The following is a 20638-nucleotide window of genomic DNA, read 5'->3' on the forward strand; positions in this document are numbered from 1 at the left end:
ACAAGGAAGACAAGGTCATCCTTGTTGGAGCTGTATTATCCCTTGAGACCACAGACCACACCAAAGCTGGGACATCCTCGAGCACAGTGTGATATAATGAGAAATGAGAAATAGTTCCTGTCCAGTGTGGACATTGCCATCCTCACTGACAATGGTACATGGGATAATTCCAGTTATCGGGTTATAGGTAGTAAAATGAGGTATGTGGCAAACTCCTGACAAGAGTCTGTAGCAAGGGTTGTGCTTTCTTCATGAAATTACCAGCAGATTAATCACAAGATCTGTTCTGTTCCTTCTGCTTGAGGCACAGCTCTTGTATAAAAAAGTGGGTAATACGTAGCCTCCAGAAAATTTGCTTCCAATCTACAGGATTAAAGGTCCATCAGTAGATGTCCCTATGTAACTGAGCTGTCTAGGAAAACCTTATAATCACTTGTGGAAACCCATAAATTTATCTTATTTTCATCTCACCTTACTCTTTGCTCCTCAGCTGGACTACATAGCAAAACCTGCCAGTCAAAATTCCCTCAGCAGCCTCTGTGAGCTCACTGTGGTCAGGTTTTCCAAGCAGGCCCCTCTCATTCCAAGGCCACACATTCTGCCTTTCCTCATAGTCAGAGTTTAGTAGTTCCTGCTCAGGAAAACACAGCCATGTCTTCTCCACGGTGGTAGAATGAGGCCGTAACTGCAGCAGATGTGCCCAACAGGAAACAACTTCAATGCATGAAAACATCAGAAATATAGAAGAGTAACAACAGCCCTGGTTACAGCTCTGCAGCTCCAGCTGCTGCCAGAGCTCCTGCAGCTTTGCCAGAGCAGAGTGAGTTAAATCAGCTCTGTCTTGGAGCTTCTTTGTGCCATAAATGAGGGAGGTACTTGGAGAGGTGCAGAGGAAAGGGCTGCTGCAAACTTGTCTGCCTTAAGCACAGCTTGGATAGAGGAGAAAACTGACATTTTCTCCTTTAATATGCAATGCTGTAGTGATTTTTTTTTTGCACAGAATTACTTCAGTATGCAGGAAAAATCAGCCCTGAGATGCAAATGTCTCCCAGTGTAAGAATTTACCTGAAGGGGGAGGGAAACCATTAGATCAGGAACAAGCCCTGTCTTTTTCTTCTGCCATATTTTGATGATAAAGGTTTATTGCAGGAGATGTCAAACTAATTTGACTTCATTTCGCAAATATACAGAGACTGTTCAGTGTGTGATAGAAGTTGTCTGGAAAATGCTATTCCAGGAGGATTAGAAAGCATCCAACAGCTGTGCCAGGTGGCACATTCAGGGGACATTTGCTGCCTGCTAATGTGGAGGGCTTGAGGAGTCCATCCTAGGCAGGCAGATGCTTGCAGCTCAGCACTGAGCTCTGTGACAGTGTGGAAATCTTGGTTTCTTGTGGGTTTAGGGATTTTTTCCATGTTTCCATTCAGTTATAAAACAATGAACAAACCAAATGGGTTTGAAATACTTACGATGGAATCAGCACTGTAAGGCACAGTACAGGCAGTTTTAGTAATAAAGGAAAGGCTGTCCCATGAAGAGCGTGTCTGATGTCAGGTGAAGATCCACTCTCCAGACTTCCAGTCAGAGAGATTGCAAGTTCCCCAAACCCATGCATCCAGTCACAATAAGGAACATTCAAATTTATTTACTTTTTAAAGATGACTTCATGGGTGAAGTCAAACCTCACTGCATTCCTGAGGTCAGAGTTCTCACCTTGGGTCCATCTTTAAGCTCCCCAGGGCAGGACTGGCCTCAGCAGGACCACAGCTTTGGAATTCCTCCTCCAACAAGTGTATTTATTGATTTCTCCTTTTCCTTAACATATCCTTAAAAGACCCCTCAGGGAAGAAGCTGTTAAATTCTTCCCACTGAAGGAGCCCTTTCTTCTAGTTTGTAACTACCCACAGTAAGAGCTGTTTCTTGTAAGGACAGAGAGCTTAAATTAGTGTGGTGTGGATCCTTCTGGGGCTTGCACATCATCAAAAGCATTTCTTCTGTGCTCTAATTCCTCCTTTTTCAGTCTCACCAGCCAAAAGAGATGGCATGGCTGCAGGCCATCTGATGGGCTCTGTGGGCAGGCACAGAGCATCTTTTGTTTTGTTACTGGCAAGGAGAATCAAGTTGAGATTTGATTTCCGAAATGGAAAAGGTGATGACTTGTCTGAAGATTTATGAAACAAAATACTCAAAAGAAAAATTGGATGGCTGCTTTGGTCATTTCTTCCTGAGTGTTCATCCAGTTCCCTCTTGCTGTGGTAATCATCCTTGGAAGTGCTCTGTTATCTTCACAGTGTCTTCAGAAAGTCCTGGTGCTGCTCACGAGAGCCCTCTGTGTTTTTGAGGAATGGGAGAGTCATTCTTGCTTCCCCCCTGTGCCAGCAGCTGCCAAACAAACTTCCCACAAAGAGCTTTTACAAGATCAGGAGGAATTCTTTGTCAGTGGAAATGAATTGAAGAAAAACAGTCCCAAAAAGAGCCTTTCATCAAAGGTCCCTCTTACTCTGCTGGTTTGGGGCAGAGAAATCAGAGCTTAGATGTTCTGGCTGGAGGCATGGAAATTTATTACATCTGCCATCTACTGTGAGTGCAATTTTCTGGGAGTCTGCTGTGTGCTGCAAACAGCTCCATCTTGGTTTTGCTCCAAATGTATTAAAAGAAACCCACTGTGCTTTTTCATTGTATTTACTCCTGCATCTCACCATCTAAAAATAATTTAAGCTGAAAGGATATGAATTTTGTTTGTGCATAGAAAAAAAAAAAACCCATAATGGTTTCAACTGCTGTGATTTCAGGGAAACAAAGATGACAATAACTTAGAAAGTCAGTCTATCTGTGTTATCTATGGATTCAAGAAATGTTTAAAACAGCAAAATTTAGAGCTATTTTTTCCATCACTTACACCTAAGCAAGTGAAATCAAAAGCAAGTATAAATCAGTGCACAATTGTACCGAAGCAAGCAGCTTGAGAAAACAGAAGAAACTGGCAATTATCTCAAAGAGAAAATGCCTTTAGATTTAAATTCAGTAACAGAAATTGGTGGCAGTCATGGTGGAAAGCCTGTAGTTTTGTTTTAAGCCTCTATTCTTCACCACTATAGCAACTGTTTAGGAAGCAATATACTGTAGATGAAGCTTGCTGAACTGGAGAATGGAGTATTTCCCTGGTGTCTCTGAGAGACTGTGGAACAAATTGGACTGAGTATGACAAGCTGCACAGTGTTATTTTAGTGGCTGCAGATAACTGGATTTCTCCTTCTAGGCATTAACTGTCACTAGTTCCTGTATTAAGAGTCAGATCCTGCTGCTGGCCACAGAAGTGAAGGATCTCCAGTGGAGCCTCAGCTGTGACTGGGGAAACTTAGAATTTATTGCTGTGCAAGGGGCTGCCCCTCAGAGCTCTGGCACCAGCAAAGGTGGCTGTGTGCAGTCAAGTAAAAAATGCGTTTATTAAACAAAATTCTCCACTGTTTAATACAGGTGTAACTTATTTGTGCCAGTCCATCATGGTGATAGAGGCAAAGGGCCAGATTTTCCATAGTCCTGGACCAGGACAATTTGTTGGTGGAGTGATTTAGTTTTGCCTGTGCTGCTTTTTCTCTGACTGTGTTACAAGTTGTGCAACTTCTCCAACACTTTATGTGTACTGGGAGAAGAGGGTGGTTGTGCTTGGGAAGGAGAACATCTGGTGACTGGGATGAATTAAAGACAGCTGGGTTCTTTTCATGCTTCTGCCATTGATTTCTGGTATGACCTTAAGCAGGGAATTCTGCACATTGTTCTGAGCAAGCCTATGGGGAGACTGCAAGTCAGCTCCAAAACCAGGGCAAAATAGCTGTGCCAGGGTAAGTACCCCTAATTGCCCCTGGTTCTTTGGACCTGAGCTGTGTTTTGACACAGCACCCCCAGTATTGGGCCAAACTGCTTGTGGCAGCTTACTAGACACACACACAGATTCCCTAAAACTGGTTTTACCATGCTCTACTGCAAAGTGCAGGCATGTCCTTAATTTCTGTGTGGCTCAATCACACATTATTCTGATCATCTTCTGGTTTGTAATGAGAGGAAATAAAATGGTGGTTAAGTCTCTCACAAGCAGGGGTGAGGGGGAATTAGCAGAAATACACAGCAACAAAGAGAACAACTCCCTGCCCCACTACTTAAACTGGACTGTATATATGTGGTAAGGGACCATATAGGAAAAAAACACAGGACATAATGAGCAATACTTTGAAAATGGACTTAAAAAATCCAAGAAAGCTCTATTGACCATATTTGTCATCATGCCATTGGTCTGTTATAGCAGTGACAGTGTTTAAAAGGCAGCACATGTTTACTTGTGCTTAATAGTTGCCTCCAGCAATTTACATCTGCTAATGCAAAAATAGATAAAGTTGTCTCACAAACCCTGGTGACAAAACCCAGCATCCACTGTTTCTTTAGTACCTAAACACATGCAAGATTTTATGAATCGAGAACAGCGTATGCCATTTCCAAACACAGACTGCACTGAGTGGAGCCAAATTTTTTCTTTATTGCACCTTGAAGTACTGTTTCATTAGTGGAGGAGAGAACAAATTTGCTTTTTATCTCTTCCTTTACATTGAATTAAACCAGGTACTTTTAAATTATGGGCCTGAAATTACCAACACTTTGGACTTGTGCAGTTTCCCATTAAATGTGCTAATACTGAATTATGTAACATGTATTATTTCAGGTGGATTAATACATCAAATCTGTCTGCACCCATTTAGTGTCTCTTAAAAGTGCAAATGTATTTGATCTGGGAGAAGTCTTATGTATTGTATATAGAATGGTGAGATGGAAAAATTTCTCCAATCTTTCACATGCATTTATATCTCTCAGAATGACTAAGGTCAAATAGAAGGTACAGCCACATCTCTCACCAAATAACAATTGAGTGCAAAATAAAATATTTGCAATCAGAACCTACCAAAAACTTGGCTCTGTGTGTAGTGTTCAGACAGAACTGTTTCCTCTGCTCTTGAATTTGTTTTTAGGGCAGACTGATGTCTGAATTTTTTAGTCATTGGACGGTGAGAATTTCAGTTGATAGCTAACAGTGTTTGTTCTCTAATTAACTATCATTTTTGTGATTGTATGCATGAGGGAAAAAAAAAAAGCCTCTAATTTAAAATTCAGAGGCCTTAATAATATAAAATGCAGTCCTGACTTACTTTCCTCTGTAAATAATACAGAGAGCTCATGTGTAAGCACAAGGTCATCTCCTGGGTGGAACAACTCAGGCACATGCAGGTGAGCCAGGTCCCTTTTTGGGTGATTGTGGCTGCAGCTCTCTTCACAGAGAGCAGCAGGCATAACTTTCCCAAGGGTTTCTCCTAGGGAAAGGCAGGGAGAAAGTTCAGAGAAGAGGAGAAAACAATTCTTATCTCTACTTGCTGCGCCTGTTGTTTGGCACATGCGGAATGTGTTATGGAGATTGTTTACCAAGAGTGATTTGTTAATTGGACACCAGTAATGATTATTTAAATTGATTAGGCAATTAGCTCAAAGCTGTGATGTGACTGTGGGAGATAGTCAGGAGTTTTTCTTCAGTATTTCTTTAGTATACTTACAATATAGTACTAGTGTAGTATAGTATAGCTTAATAAAGCAATTGTTCAGCCTTCTGGAATCATTGGAGTCACTGCATGTTATTCCCTGGATGGGGGTCACTCTTCTGCGATAGATGATCACCTGGTCTTTCTGAACCACCTCCAAATGTGTCTGTTTTGTACAAGACCATGAAGGTACCACAGCCCTGGGACCTCTGTGTTGCATCCCATTTGTAAATGCACGCCCAGGGAGACAGGGGGGATGTTAATGCCAGCAACCAGGGGAGCAGCAAAACAGGAATGAGTTTTCCAAAGGTTTATACTTCGCTTGTCTTTATTAACTGCGGCTGTTGAAACTTTTAACAGTCGCTCTGGAAATTGGATGGACAACAGGGAAAGGCAGCCAGGATCATAATCTTCTGAAGGGTGCCATAAAGATGGAACTAAAACTCCTCCTGAATTACCTTCCTCACACACGCACACATTATAATAGAATTAGTAATTCTCATGATTCACTGAAATGACAGTTTCTTGCCCAGCATGATTTAATGGGGTGGTTGTTCACTGCCAAGGGCTGCCACCTAAAATACTGGATTTATGAGCTAGCTCAGTAGCTGAAACTCTGTAAGATCTCATTTTTAAAATCTAAGATGCTTGAATAATCTAGGCTGGCTCTCTCATATTTGGGAGGAGTGGTGGAGAGGTAAAATGAGTTGCATAGAGTAGACCTGCAGAAATGTTTCTGACAGGAATATCCTTCCCATAACCAGTAGAGCCATTACTGATATCAAGGTATCAGGAAACTGTATTATTTTTCATTTCTGTTCATAAGAATTTAATCAAAAAGCCACTGGAACTTATTTCTTTCCTCTGAAGGACTTCCACCAGGTGCTGTTACCCCAGCTTTATCTCCTGAAGGTCTGTTACAGTGTTATAAAAAGACTGATGAGATGAGGGAATTTTCCTACTAAAATGAGAATAAACCATCATTTTTCATTCTGTAAGACCTGCTCATACAAATGGGACACTGCTACCACACAAAGACAAATTTCTCTGTGTTACTGCTTTAGTCATGGAGTCCAAATTACCTCTGGAAGGGCAGGCCCCATCCTCCAGGTCCTCCTTCAGCCAAGCTCACAAGCTCAGCAAGCCAGATGGAGAAGAGTAATTTGCTTTTTGCCGTGGCAGAACACTAATGGATGTTAATGGAATGAGCAGCAGGTCTTGTTTTTTGTTCTCCTCGGCGAGAAGGAACAAATCTGAGCAAAAGCAGCCTCCGACCAGTCCCAGGTGATGAGTCTGGGTAAGGGCATCCTCAGATTAGTCCCAGGTGACACAAAGGCTCCTGGGCTCCTGCTCTCCTTAGAAATGATGAATTCTGGAGAAGCGATGGCTTTGACACAGAAGGGAGTTACAGAGTGCAGTGGCTCTGCCATCACTCACTTTGTAGCCCTGCACAGACACTGCCATGTACGCTCCTCTTCCTTCATTGTTTTTCCCTGTAACGTCCCCTTCTTCCTCACAATTAGGTGTTGCAAATGGTTATTAATATTTATAAACTGCTTTGTTGTCTTCTGGGGCTGGATTCCTGCTCAGCAGTCACCCATGACTGTCTCCCAGCCATGCTGTCCTTAATTAGTGTTACCCAGCTATTCCCTGGATCTCCCCATTGCCATGGCAACGTTATTTAATTGCAGAGTCAACTGGACCCTCTCACAGAGTATGGTCTGGCTCCTCTGTGTGTTCTGCTCTAGGTGCTGTCAGGGGTAATTTCATGTTTTATTGTAAACTGTTAATAATTATAATTTAAAATCATGAAGCAAAAAAGTACTGAGAGAAAGGAAAATAAGAATAATCAGCTCCTTGTCAATGCCAGGGATAAAAAATGGGCTTTCAAATAGTAAATAGCATAACTGGGTTGTAATACCTGGTGCCTTAAGAGATGTCACAAGAGGGTAGAATTCTAAAGAAATACAAACAAGAGGATTTGAGATTCCATAAATTTAATTGAAAAGTCCCATTAGTTTCAATGGGAGAAAGAAAATAATTCTGTATCAGAATATTACTAAATTAAAATTAATTTGGGAAAAAGCATTACCTGTGTCTATCGCTGACTTGGTCTGGGGGGAAGCACTTTTGCATTACCATCAGAAAATTTTTTGAGTAGCATCCACCTTGCACATAGTGAGCTTTCCTCTTCTTCTGGCAGGAAAAATGTCACAAGGATTATTTTAATGTCATTTTTCCTTTCAGGGGATATGAAGTTTTTGAAGAAATATTTATAAGTTGTTTTTCTTATTTTGGATCTGAATGAGCCATCCCAGTTAGGCATAAATGCACATGGAGGGCAACACTGCAGGCAGACTCAGACTGGGACAGAGTCAAAAAGGGAATTTTAATTCAAATGGTCTAAATCTGACAAAGTTAGCAGCAACAGAAAATGGCCTTGTAATGGAGCCTGACCTGCCTAAGGTGGCTATTTTAGGTATCCAAAGCACAAGATAGGCATTGTTGTTATTGTTATTAAGTGGACACGTTGTTGCAGACTTCCACTGTGAGTTGACAGAACGGATTTTCTCCCACTCTGTACCAAATCTTCTGAAATCTTATTGCCTCAGGAAAGGAGAGGAAAAGGAGAAAACTTCCCCAGTATTTGTGGTATATTTAAAGGGTTCTTTTCCTTTGTTTGTGTCTATCTCAGGACTGTCTTTTCTTCAGACAATGCCAGTTCTTCTGCCTCTCCCAATCTGTCCAAAACACAGTGTTATTTCAGACAGACTGGGAGTTCTCCTAATTAATGTAGCTATTTTATTTGAACTCACATCCAGTTGAATCTCGAACAATTTGGCCAGTGAAATTGGAACTCGGGAAAACACTGAGTTTGTCCCTACTTCTAATTTCTTATTTTGCTTCCCCTCCTTCAATACTATTTTAATCTGACCCCAATATGGCTCAGAATAATTCAGCAGGAACATGTGCAGCACCTTGTTCTGCAGCTCCCCATATGGCAGTGAGGGAAGGAAAGCTGGTGCCAATTGCAGATCCAATTGTAGCCAAAACAAGGTTGCTCCATTACTGCATTTGAGGCCATAATTTAATTTGCTAACCGTGAAGAGGTGCCAAACCTGCCATTTCTGTGGAACGTGGGACATCTGTTTAGTGCTAATGCTAATATGGGATTTGAGATGAAACATCAAAACTTTCACTTGTTTCTGCTGTTTTATTTCTTAATTTAAAAAAATATTCTAGTTCACATCTCCTTGGTTTTAGTTTCGCATTTCTTGAGGCATTTCTAGTGCAGGCAGCCACTCCACCAGCTGCTGTTTTAACCAAATGCCCTGAAATGAGAGTTACCCCTTGGTATTTCAGCATCCAGGTCCATTATGTGGGAGATGAAGCTCTGTTTTTTGACACTCTGTTCTAACACAATGTAAAACAGATTTAATACATGTGTCTTTCTTCACATTTTCTTCTTCACATGCCTTCTACTTCCCTTGCAGTGGTTCAGAGCTGAGATGACTCACTCTTAAAATGATAACACAATTTGCTAAATGGAATGTCAAAATACACAGGGAGTTGGATGCACTCTCATGGTATAATTTTCCCCCAATGAGTTAATGTTTTTATGAGTTAATGTTCTTATTGGTAATATACAGTGTGGTTATAAAAAGGGAAAATAGAGCAAGTCTGTATAGGAGGGAGAAAAAAGCATCAAGGTTCAGGTAAAATGCCTCTGGAGATTGAGTTGGAGACAGGATGATGGATTCAGCTGTTCATTCCCAAAGTATATAATGGCTGTGAGAACAGGCATTGCAAATATTAAAAATTAAAACACGGATTCCTTTATTACCTTCAAATGGCACTTGAGAAATTGGTGAGGTTTAAGGTTGCCGAGTGCACACGTTATGATCTGGCCTGTGTGAACACCATTGGCTGCCATCAAAAGGGAATGTAATTACACTTCTAATCAGAAATTCATGTTTCAGAATCACATCACACTTCCAAATGCATTTTTCCTTTTAGAGTTTCAGAGAGAAGAAGAGAGATAACCCAAGAGAATGCACGGCAGATATGTTTATAACTATTTCTACACATGCATTTGATTGGCAGCCTCTGAAGGGAAAAAAACTGCATCTGGTGGTGTGGAGCATCTGTCTCTAAACCATGATTCCTGGTTCTCTTCTCACCTGTCCCTCAATGAATGAGTACACAGACAAGCCAGGTAACACCTTGGCTCTTTTTACTGGTCAGCCAGAAATTCTAGTTACTCACCAGAGTCTGAGTAGTTAAATGGTAACAGTCTCTAAAATTACAGCAAATGCTTCACAATTCTTTACAGTATTAGAAATACTTAGAGACTGCAATGAACAAACACATAGCACATCACAGGTGAATTACTGAGTGCTATTCTGAATGAGGTCTGGGAGGGGTTCATTAAGTTTAGAGTGGGTCTTTTGCCCTGTATCAAGAGGTAGTTTTACCAACCCTCACCTGTATCAGATCATGGTCATCCAAATCAAATAAAAGTTTTCTCTCTGCTTTGCAAAAAGCAGTGCAAAGCTTCAGAGAACTCCAAATAGCTCAAATGAATAATAATTTATTTTGATTGCACAGATTTCTCTGAAAGGTGGCTATAGGGTATAATTGTATTTATATTTACGTACCTTCTTCAAAAGAGTCTCTGGAGCTGGGTGCATAATTCAGTTTTATTGTTGGTGAGAGAGTGGAACCAGATGAGTGCTTCCCTTTGCTCATTTCACAAATTCTGTTAGGTTTTTTTTTTTCACTTGATCCAGAAATAGAAGAACACAGCTCAGAAAAGAGTCTTGTACAAATAGAATTGGATATAAGTTTTGTACAAGGACATCTTCTGGACCAGAGAAGTGCAGCTGATGCTCTTAGAGCTTAAGAGGGCACTTTCAGGTAAGCAGTGTTTCTCTGCCAGGCCATCTGCTCTTTCTTGAAGGACTCTTAACAAATTCTTGATGTTGAGACGATGCTTAGTTTAAAGTAGTTCAACTCATCCTCATCACTACCATCTCAAAACCTCATCACTACCATCTGGACTTTTGAGAGGTGTGGGTTTTCCTTCATTGGAGATTACATGGACATGATAAGGTATCACTCACAGAGACATGAAGCAACATTTTTAGGTTCACAGTGTGTTACACGGCAACAGGGTTGTTCTTAGGAGCACAGAGGTCACTGAAACTTGGATGAAAATGGCTGCAAGGGATTTTCATTTTTTCAGTGACCCTGTAGAGAAGACAACACATATGGATGTTAATGTCTTGCCCATACGTTCAGGGTTTTCTACTAACCAGACATTTCTGGTTTGAATATTTGATTCTGTGGAACCCCACAAAATCTGTGTCAGTGCTAGGTACATTGTCAGTACTTCTGGGCTGTGTTTTATAACATAGATTTGCAGCATAGATTACCTTTTGAGGCTTTTCTTTACCTCTGGCAGATTCTGTTTTATTGTGGGATAGTCAGGGTTTGATAAATCTGGTGCTACAGAGCTGAATGGAGTTAAGCTGCTGAGGATATTTCCAGCTTATGTGTTTGATGCAGTTTCCTGCAGTTCCAGGGAGGTGGCTCAGTGACCTGAAGGATCCTTCCCTGTCAGTAAGACAAATGCTTCTGGATTGAACCTGTAATGTTCTGATTTCATGTAATGAATCACTGCTACCAGCCTGCCATGAAATAATATAAAAGATGCAAGACAATAAAAGTGTTAAATGATATACCAAACAGCAATTTTCATACCCAATTTCTTTTATTTCTGGGACATTTGGGTGCTTTTCTTGTGTTTTTTGTTTCAACATAGATTAATAGGTGTTTAGAAGTGTTTTGCAATGTAGAAGTTCTGGGATCTTATGAGCTTTTTGAAGTAAATAAAGGAGGTTTGAAATTCGAATAGCCAGACACAGCCCAAGCCAGATTCAGTGTGATTCCTGCTAGAGAAGTGGTAAATCAAATAGGATATTTTACCCCTCTGATCATTTGTTTGCAAGTATTTCTGCCTCTGGTTTCAACAAAGCAAAAGCAGCAAAGGATTATGCACCTTCTTATTTAATTTAGCATTAAATTTTGAAAGAGTATTTTGGGATAAAGATTCCTCTTGTAATCAGGCTCCAAGCTCACAGTAGCTGTCATTCTGCAGTACTAACCTACAAAATTAATGTAAATCTTGCTTCCCAGAGGATTTTGGGCAAGTGTACCAGGGCAGTGAGTGAGGCTGGGTTTGCAAGGGTCTGATAAGAACAGAGACCCATTGATCATTGAGGGGATGTGAGTTCTTAAATCACTCTTACATATCTGAAAATCCTGCCCAGACCTCTGTGGGTCTATTCACACAGCACATCTGGCTGTCAGCAAGGGAAATATTGAGTGCTAAAAATTCCATCTTCTAATCTTTTTTTTTTCCCCAAAAAATACTGGCCTTAGAGCAGATCCAAGTCAGCAGATTAAAAGGGATTGTTCATAACAAGAAATCTGACAGAAGGAACTTCTCTGGAATAAGCTGGTCTGGGAGGAAGCCAAGTTAACAGTTCTTTTTAGCAGTACTATAGCAAGGCAGCCGGGTTACTATAATGACCAGTGCTTAATGAGCAACTCGACCCTATGTCAGGAAGAGAACTGAGTTGAGTCTTGTGGTTATTAAGGATGTAGTTTTTAAGTCATTTTGGGGTTTCAGTACTTCAGCCTTTCAACAGGACTTGCTTCCCACCAATGCTGCCACAGGAGCACCATCTTCATTAACCCTTGAAGGATCCAAACAAGAGCCAAACTTCAAGGCACACATTCCTAGAAATCAAACTTCAGTGTTTCAGCTGTTCACAAAGCTATGGATTTTTCAATCAAAAATAAAAAGTTGCTGAATGGTGGAACAAGAAAACGATTTGACCACCTCTAGAGCTGGGCTAAGGAGACAGAGAGCATTCATGTGTGTCAATGAAAATATCAGCTCAATATGAAGTGGAATTGCAGCCAAAATATTTTTAAGTAACCACATGAGCCTTAAAGAGCAAACACCAGTAATGATTTCCAGAATGCCAAAGACCTTCCTTTTAGGGAGAATGGTTAATTTGCTGATGAGTTTGTACACTGGTTTTTTTGGAGAGTAGTAGCCAGTGTGTTCTTCAGGTGGACAGTCTTCTCTGGCACATCAGTTCTTGCAGGTGAATTTATGGTCACACGTCACCCAGGGCTTCGTCAGGGGATTTGTTTGTTTTCTCTTGGAAGGCCAGGAACAGAAGTACCTGTATTTAATAGGGAAATGAGGAGCAGAGAAGCAATTTTTGTGAGCTTACATGTTCTGGTCCCTGATAGGTATTGGATAGTATTATTCTTTCTTCTATGAGACTTCATGAAATGGATTATCCAAATTTTTCTTTAATTGGCTAGTTGAAAAAAAAGTCCTGAGAGTAAAGAATATCTCATTATACCAAGACAGATAATATTATAATAAAATTGATGTGATGAAGAATAGCAAGAATCAATTTTTATGCCTGGAACTAATTTTCTGAATAGGGAGCCACTGAACATTGCCGTAATTAGTAGATTCCTTAGAAACTATTAGCACATTGTTTTCAGGGCTGAACTTTCCATGGAGTTGCACTTCCACTTTTAAGTGCTCACCATCATCAGCTGCAGCCAGAATTCTGAGGACACAATTTCAATGTTGACACCAAGAAATTGGCCAATGCATTTCTAGATCTAAGAATGAGTTCACTCTGTTTATTTTTTTAATTTCAACTGATCCTCACCGCATTAAACAAAAATAAAGTCACTTGTGGGGTATCTTCTGGGCTTACAGGACACTAAACTAAGGCCTAAGGCTATGTGCTCAGTCCTGGCTGTTGGACTAGGAAGACAGCAGAGGTTTTCTCACCCAGGTTTTCAGTGGGCTTGTGAAGTTGGGCATTGATTGCAAATTCTGCCCCCATGCCATCTTTGTCTGCAGGAGAGTTAGCATTCATGGTGTCACTCAAAGTGAACTTTTACTGCCCACAACAACCTATTTCTGTAGCAAAGGTCACATTTGTTATCTATCAGGATGTAGCAGCACAGTGGAATAATGAGTTGCCACAATGAACTGGCCTTTTTACATTCTGAATGGGCTTCTAAATCAAGAAGAGGGAGCATTGACTGAAAATCATTGGGTCTGTCTACTTGAAAGGTCACAGTCTGAAATACTGCAAGATCATTTCACCCTGGTTTATACAGTGAGGCAGCCTCTGGTACAGAGCCCAACCACCTATACCAATTGTGCAGGTGTCTGGCCTTCTTGGGATTTGAGATGGTAATGGGAAAAAAGAAAGACTACTTGGATCTGACACAGCTCATAGTCAAGGAAAGATAAAAATCAATAATGGTTTGCTGCTTTTTATATATTTTCTCTATTTTTTTTTTCTTTGTGGCAAAATCCACCAAAGCTTGCAGTGGCTTTCCTTAGAGAGAGCACACACTTCCTAAAGTCCAAGCAGAGCTGCCTTTCTCAGCCAACAGTGGATCTCACACAGCCACATGTTGGCAGTACATCTTTCCAGGCATTTATTTTATCTTGGTCAGTACCCAATTAATTGTTTCCATTTCCTTCCAACCTTGCTTCCCAATTCTAAGGCTCTTCTCTTTTCACTCCTCAGTCAAGACAGGGTATTTCTTAAACACAGGGCTGCCCTTTTCAGTGTAGCTGAAGGAATTCACATGTTCTTGTGGCCTGTGACAGCAATTTCTTGTTTGCAGATAGTCTGACATGCATCAGGTTTGTCACATGGAGATGCTACATAAAAGCAATATTCAACATTATACAAGTAAAATATAAACTTCAGTGTCTGGCAAATTAGGCTCTTAATAAATACAGCTGCTGTTTGATTTGTTTTGGAAAGGTGTTTGGCCCTTGGCATATGAGTGAGCATCCAATGTTAGGCAAAATCTCTTTCCTCACTCCCATTTCTTTTACAGATGAGCTGAAGTTCATTGTCAGAAGCGTTTGAAACAAACAAAATGCTGCTATTCAAGTGAAGAATATTGGTGTAGACAGGGTCCGATTCTCTATCTGAAATTTGCTGTGCACTGCTGTGTTATTTACTTTTACAATGTCATGTCAATATACTCAGGTTTTCCCAAGAGCCATGAAAATATTTAGTTTTACTGCTGCAAGACATTGCTATGCCTTACAAAATATCCTGAGCTTCTGGGCCTGGGAATCTGATCTGAGTGGATTTGTCCTCCTGACACAAATCCCTCTGTGGTGCAAGGCAATCCCTCTTTGGTGCAGGAAGCAGAGCCTTTTTGGCTGCTGGTCTGAGGCTGCAAAGCAATGTACTGAGAGTAAATGATTCCATCAGAATCTTTCCATCTCCCCTATTGAAACCCACCAAGCATCTCTGAATATCTTTTCCTCACTAAGTATAGAGCAGTGGATAAAAACCTAGAAGCACATGCACCCCATGAAAATAAAGCAGAGCACTCCATGTCTCACATGGTGCTCTGCAGAGGCAGGATGAAAGAAAAATGAATAAACCATGTCTGACAGATGTCAATGAAGCACAGAGACACATTTTAATGAAGCACTGGAGAGTGGCCAGTCTATTGTAGCTGGGACATCATGAGCCATACAGAAAAAGGACAGGCCATGAAGAATGTCTTTGCTTTTCTCAAAAGTGTCCTTCTTTAAAGATTTTTGGGAGAGTTTTTTGTGGCATGCTTATGGATGCAGCAGGAGAACCTCCAGCTCCTGAGAGGCAGAAAAGGTCCTGTGCTGACTGGACATTTCTAGGATCTGCCTGTTAAATCCTCCTGCAGCTGCTTGGGGAACGCTTTCAAAAGGTCAGGAAGCACCACAAATTCCAAATGATAGTTCTTGAATTTGGCTCAGAATAACGTGGCTGGACATGTCTCTGTTCTCCTGCTGTAAATCCTGCTCAAGCAGTTTAGACGGATGCTGCAGAACAGCTCTTCCCAAAAAACCCAAAAAACCTCCAGCCCTCCTCAGCAAAGGAATCAGCTGGTGACAGGGCTGCTGCTGCTGCTGCTTGCAGCAATAGGAGACTGTGCCTGGCAGCTCTGAAGCAGACTTTGTGTTGTGTGCAGCTTTTGTTTAATCTGCCAGGGAGATTGGGATATATAAATGTATTATGTTTGAAACAGGAATAAAATATTAAACTGAATGCAATAATGAGATAAAGAAACGTGTACAAGGTAAAATGCAAACTCTATATACTAAAAAAGCCTAAACCAAATGAGTTGAGGGAACTTGTGGACCAGCAGTCTTAAGATGTATTCCACATTATTAAATTAACTTCAGATTTTAATTTGGCTTTTGTTCCAAGCAGACTTCTTAAGGAGTTGTGGCTAATTTTCAGCCTATTTAAGAATGTACACTGAGCCCTCCCCAAAGAGTAATTTCATTACTTGCTTGGTAATACTGCTGCTTGGACTTATAATCCTTTTGTTTAAATAACAAAATATTCAAGCCACGACACCTTCCTTACATGCAGCATCACAAAAGATTCCCCTCCATGATTCTGCTGTGGCTGTTGACACAGTGCTCCTCTGCAAATTTCAGAGTATTTCTGGAAAGGGATCTGTTTATAATAATATTTGTGTGCAAATGATCCCTACAAGTCTTTGCTTTAATCTTGTTTAAATAGTGAAGTAATTAAATAGTAATTCCTGGTGCTGGAAAAACATCATCCTCCCATGAGACAAAACAGGAACAGGGAATGTTTACGGCACTGGCATTTTAAAGCTAATTTAAAGAGGATTTATCACAATTAGAAAAAGAGTTAATGAGGGATGTATGCATATTGTCTGGCTAATAGTGATTCACATTCCACCACTGTCATCAAGCTGAAGCAGAGGTTGGAAGGGCCAGCTCTGCCTGCCTGCAAGCATCCACGTGGCTGCCAGGGCTCCAGCAAAGTATCTCCAGCATCACTTCCCAAAGAACCAGCATGAGAGCAGCTGCAATGTTATTGAAAAGAGAAATCCTGTGGCTTAAGGCACTATAATTAACCCTGCCTTCCACTCTGGTTTGTCTAGAGAAGAAATGCCTGTGACAAATTTTCTCAACTGTGCTAATGATCTGTGGGAAGAAAGGTTTGTAGAAATGTGACTAAATCTTCTCTCCTGCAACACAAAACATACGGCTTACAGAAAAGAATCTAGTAAAAGAATCTGATGTTCCAAATTTTTTTTACTTTTGGCAAGTTGTAGTTGAAGGTGACACCTCGTGGAGGACTCCTGGTCTGGGAATCCATGTGAAATGGGTTTAAGGTCTAATGAAAACACCAAGTAAATTGTTCCAAAAAGATTGGTAACTTTGGTGTCAATGTTAGCATTGGATTTTTTCAGTGTTATATTTTAATGTGTGCTTCTTTTGGGATGATGGAGAGGATCATGGAGAGGATCCTTAAAATACATTAGCCCAAATTTGGAATTTATTTTATCCATTGCCTCCATCTGGAAAATTAATTTTCAGGGTGCCCTGTTCTGCTGTTCTCCCTGAAAAGGGGAGTTGGGAAGGATTCTTTTTGATAGATTTCTCAGACAGAAATGAAGCACAAATGTGGCAATATTATATCTGAGAACTGTTTATTGATAAAGAAGGGTATGTTTTCCTACCAAAGGGGACCAGAGAAGAGAGCAAAGAGGGAAAAAGAGAGAGAGAAACAGAAGACAGGGACAGCATTACTGAAAGAACCCTGGTGCTCTGTCAGCATCAGCTCGGCAGACGGGAGCAGGCGTGCTGGAAGCTGCGGTGAGTCTGTGGGGCTCCCGTGATGGGCTGGGTGCGATTTCCAAACAGCAGCAGGCTGCGTGTCCCTTCCATCGGCGGAGAACAGGCTGCCCTGGCCACAGGCGCACTACTGGAGCAGCTGCAGGCCCCAGGATCATGGGGGCAGCAGCCACAGCCGGGTGCAGGCAGCCGCTGCTCAGTGAGGGGAACAGCAGAGCACCAGGCCATGGCTGGCACTGGGGCCATGGCTGCTCTGTCAGGGAACAGTGGAGCACCGGGCCGGGGCTGGCACTGGGGCCATGGCTGCTCTGTCAGGAAACAGCGGAGCACCGGGCCATGGCTGCTCTGTCAGGGAACAGTGGAGCACCAAGCCGTGGCTGGCACTGGGGCCGTGGCTGCTCTGTGAGGGGAACAGCGGAGCACCAGGCCCTGGCTGGCACTGGGGCCATGGCTGCTCAGTGGGGAGAACAGCGGAGCACCAGGCCCTGGCTGGCACTGGGGCCGTGGCTGCTCAGTGAGGAAACAGCGGAGCACCAGGCCGTGGCTGGCACTGGGGCCATGGCTGCTCTGTGAGGGGAACAGCGGAGCACCAGGCCCTGGCTGGCACTGGGGCCGTGGCTGCTCTGTCAGGAAACAGCGGAGCACCAGGCCCTGGCTGGCACTGGGGCCGTGGCTGCTCTGTGAGGGGAACAGCGGAGCACCAGGCCCTGGCTGGCACTGGGGCCATGGGTGCTCTGTGAGGGGAACAGCGGAGCACCAGGCCCTGTCTGGCACTGGGGCCGTGGCTGCTCTGTCAGGGAACAGTGGAGCACCAGGCCCTGGCTGGCACTGGGGCCGTGGCTGCTCTGTGAGGGGAACAGTGGAGCACCAGGCCCTGGCTGGCACTGGGGCCATGGCTGCTCTGTCAGGGAACAGCAGAGCACCAGGCCCTGGCTGGCACTGGGGCCATGGGTGCTCTGTGAGGGGAACAGCGGAGCACCAGGCCCTGGCTGGCACTGTGGGTTGTGCGTGCTGTGGGCAATGTGGGAAGCAGCGGCCACGGCTGGGTGCAGGCAGTGTCTACTCCATTGCAGAAGTAGCAGAGCACAGGGCGTCCGCGGCAAGGAGCTGCGTCGTGGAAGTGCCGAAACAGGGCAGGACATGTGGACAGGGAAGACAGCCAGGGAAGAAGCAGGACCGCAGAGAGAAAAAGGCGAGGGCAGGAGGAGGGCCAAGCTAACCATCCAGACGAGCCCCCACTCCCTCCACGGAACACAAAGAAACTGGCTCCCTGCTTTTGTCACAGTTAACTGGTTTCATTTGTTAAAGCTGTTCCCCCAGCCTGATTTCCCAGGCATTTTTTTTCCCAGGCATCTGGGGGTCTGCCCTGTTGTGTATAGGTAAAACCTTACAAAATAAGATTTACCTTGTTACCCTTGTAAAATCATGGCTCAGGCCTGTTACTTGGGCTAAGTAGAAAAGGACTATGGGAAAGTAACACAGCTGAATTGGAAGTGGAAAAACAAGTTATATAACCATTGTGTGTTCACATCATGGTTCATGGTGGTTGGTTGAATTACATTTGTTGTGCTTAAATGGAATGTAACTGATAAAAGCCTAACTGCTTAAAAAGGCCTGGTTTTTGCAATAGAAGGCTCTCTCTTGCACCTGCCTGGGGAGTGTGTGTTGCTCTGCTTCGTAACATTGCCCCACCGGCCAGTCTCACAGCCCCATCATGGAAGTCTCCTCTCCCTGGACTGGCTGCCAGGAGAACCTTCCCCAGGGACAGGGCTAACAGCACATGTACAGTCTTTACAGGAATTCTTCACCTCATGAGTAGCATATGTTGAGGCATAAATAAAAATCTGATTGGTCACTCTCAGAGGGCAATCTGAATTTGATTTTGGAGTAAGTAAAAGGGTCAGCCTGAGCATCTGTAACCCCATCAATAATGGAGCTTCTGTTCTAATGAAAGTAATTCAGCACATCCTGTTTAAAGTGGATAATTTAACACAGTAGTTTTGACTTTTCTAAGACTGCAGGCTGAATTTTCAAGAAGTCATTTAAAACTTTTTCAGAAAATTGAGATGTAGTAAGTTTTCAGCTTACCTGACACACAACCAGGTTTTGTGCCAAAACCTTGGAATAGAATCACTTCAGTCCTGCACTATTTAGAACATGTAGTAGTTTGATTTCTTTTGCCATGTGCAGCTATAAATTGTTGGCTGTGACTGATAAACAGGGCAACAAGAAACACACTATGTCTTTGTAGCTTCCAAGTGTGTTTACTACTATAAAAACCAGCTTGATGCAGACTTAAACCCAAGCTGCTGATGCAGAGTCTTAGCAGGAAAGCCCTCAGAGGAAGAAGCATGTGCAAAGAGGAAAAGCAGAGTCGATTGAAACAAGGAGGTCTGAAATTAAGTATGATGTTCCTGGTCTTTGTTACAAGACCAGGAGATGTGTCTGACATTCTTCTCCTGCTGCCCAGCTGCTTGGATGCATCCTTTCTTCTGTGCAATTATCCAGAAAATATCAGCCTTTTCATGAAGGCTTTGTTTGTGTTTGTGGGATGTCTTAGGTTAGATAAAAAATCCATGTGTGTTTCAAAAACACCTAAATTTAAAACATGAAAGAGTTTGATTTTTCATCACCTATCTGTATTAATTCTGTTGCTAAATTATTCATGTTGCTCTATTAAAGCTGAATTTGCCTTGTCAGTAGTTCAGCAGAACTAAAAGCAGGGGTAAGACAAAATTGAATATTACAGTATTACTTTTCTTATGCTGGTGGGAAAACAGTGTCTGCCCTTGTGGTCCATCTCTAGGCTAGAGCTGGAAGAGCTCCTAGTTATTTTTATGCAGTTTAAATGCATCACTATGAGTGGATTTTTGCCAGTCTCATCTCTTAAGTCAGTCCCTTCTTCCTCTTTCATCTTCAGCTCCTGTTCTATTTTTCAGGGATCCTGATACCATTTTCCTCACTTTAGGATTCTTCAGTACTGCACAAAGTTCCACAACTGACATCTCACAGTTTGTTTCTTCAGTCTGCATCAGGAGGTAGAAGTCAGAAACAGAAGATCGGTTGCTGTGCCACAGGGAAAACGTGGTGGAGTGAATGCAGTCCCCAGCTCCTTTTCTATGTAGGATTCTCCCTCCATCCTCCTGCCCCCACATTCTGTTACCATGTAGCAAATCACAAGAAAAAACAGGAAACCAACACAAAGCAAACATTCCAAAGGAAATACACAGTGATTGAAGTCTAAAAGAACCCAATCTGGACTTAAATTCCCCACCAGGTGAGCAAGTCCAGTTGTCCTTAGCAAGTAAGAGTTAAT

General features: G+C 42.4%; 1 protein-coding gene across 3 annotated transcripts in view; it reads left to right on the top strand.

The window, feature by feature from the left end:
* TOM1L1 (target of myb1 like 1 membrane trafficking protein) overlaps window positions 1-20638 on the top strand; it is a 90144-nt gene that overhangs the window by 31147 nt on the left and 38359 nt on the right. For 2 of the 3 annotated variants that reach the window (XM_071451295.1, XM_071451296.1), the window contains exon 2: window positions 20262-20599. The exons of the other annotated variant lie outside the window; for it this stretch is intronic. The gene's annotated coding sequence lies outside the window, so the exon portion shown is untranslated. The remainder of the gene's footprint in view (window positions 1-20261; window positions 20600-20638) is intronic. 3 annotated transcript variants of the gene reach the window in all.

The sequence above is a fragment of the Agelaius tricolor genome, unplaced genomic scaffold (genome assembly GCF_023055355.1).
Source record: "Agelaius tricolor isolate 1412-34295 unplaced genomic scaffold, bAgeTri1.0.p SCAF_32, whole genome shotgun sequence".
Lineage (NCBI taxonomy): Eukaryota > Metazoa > Chordata > Aves > Passeriformes > Icteridae > Agelaius > Agelaius tricolor.